This window comes from Elephas maximus, chromosome 22 (assembly GCF_024166365.1).
Source record: "Elephas maximus indicus isolate mEleMax1 chromosome 22, mEleMax1 primary haplotype, whole genome shotgun sequence".
Classification (NCBI taxonomy): domain Eukaryota; kingdom Metazoa; phylum Chordata; class Mammalia; order Proboscidea; family Elephantidae; genus Elephas; species Elephas maximus.
This window is the reverse complement of record NC_064840.1, coordinates 38,658,603-38,660,279: the sequence shown is the minus strand read 5'-3', so window position 1 is coordinate 38,660,279 and position 1,677 is coordinate 38,658,603.

The following is a 1,677-nucleotide window of genomic DNA, read 5'->3' as shown; positions in this document are numbered from 1 at the left end:
AGTCCCACATGATTCTTGGGGTTTCTTCGTTTTTTTAAATTCTTTTATCTGATTTTTTTTCAGCTATGTTGGTGTTAATTCCCTGGTCCTCCAGATTTCCCAGTCTGCATTCTAATTGCTCGAGTCTGCTCCTCTGACTTCCTATTGCGTTGTTTAATTCTGTAATTTTATTGTTAGTCTTTTGGATTTCTACATGTTGTCTCTCTATGGATTCTTGCAACTTATTAATTTTTCCACTATGTTCTTGAATAATCTTTTTGAGTTCTTCAACAGTTTTATCGGTGTGTTCCTTGGCTTTTTCTGCAGTTTGCCTTATTTCATTTGTGATGTCTTGAAGCATTCTGTAAATTAGTTTTTTATATTCTGTATCTGATAATTCCAGGATTGTATCTTCATTTGGGAAAGATTTTGATTCTTTTGTTTGGGGTTTTGTAGAAGCTGTCATGGTCTGCTTCTTTATGTGGTTTGATATGGACTGCTGTCTCTGAGCCATCACTGGGAAACTAGTTTTTCCAGAAAATCCGCTAAAACAAAAATGCAGTCAGATCTCTATCAGAACTGCCTTTGGATTATAACCGCCACCTTGTTCCCTGTAAGGAAGAAAGTCCGAGATTTGGATCATATATACTTGGCTGTAGCTGGTTCTGTGTTTTTAGTCCAGTTAGGGATGGATTTTTGGTCCCTTGGTTTTTTGTGGCTCCTTCTCTCAGGCCGGAAGAATGGGTTAGGAAAAGACCAAAAGAAAAAAAGGGGGGGAAGCAAAGCCGCCACGGAGTCGGAGCCGTTCTCCCCCTGGCTCAGGAAATCCCAATGTTAATGAAGCCGCCTGGGTAGGGTGGTGGAGGGATCAGAGAGATAGGAGAGTAGTACATCAGAATATAGCCAGAGTTGCTTGTCTTGCTTGGAATGACTATTTTATCTGAGATTCCCGAGGGGCATGTCGCCTATGTGTGCTGGCTGTGTGGAGATTCCCCCCAGGGTTCTGGCCTGCTGAAGCCACGGTCAGATCCTCCGCTGCCAGTCCAAAGCCCAGCGTCAAGGTTCCCCTGTTGGGATGCTGCACTTCCGGCTCCAAAATCAGTCGCTGCCTCCCGGGAACTTCTCGTTCTGCCAGCCGCGTCGTGGTGCCACTCCCGCGGACCAGCTGGGCCCCCTCCCGGGGTTAGTTCAGGGGAGTAGATCTGCACCCCGTGCTTGCGCGGTGACAGCACCCAGTTAAAATCCGGCACCAAGGTTCCCCGGCTGGGATGCTGCTCTCCTGGCTCCAAAACCAGTCATTGCCTCCCGGGGACTTCTCCCACCAGCCGCGTCACCACGCCACCCACGCAGACTGGCTGGGCCCCCTTCCGGGTTCAGTTCAGGGGGGTAGGGCTGCGCCCCTTGTTTGCACAGTCACAAGATTTATGAGTTCAGTTCTCCTGGGCCCAGAAGCCCAGCGCCAAGGTTACCTGACTGGGACGCTGGCTCCAGGCTCTGAAAACAGTCGCTGTTTCCCCGTATTTGTTTGTTTTCCGTCTCTAAATCTGTGTTTGTTGTTCAGGGTTCGTAGATTGTTATGTATATGATCCATTCACTTGTTTTTCCGAGTCTTTGTTGCAAGAGGGATCCGAGGTAGCATCTACCTAGTCCGCCATCTTGGCTCCGCCTCTAATTCTGCTCTAATTTTTAATATTTATT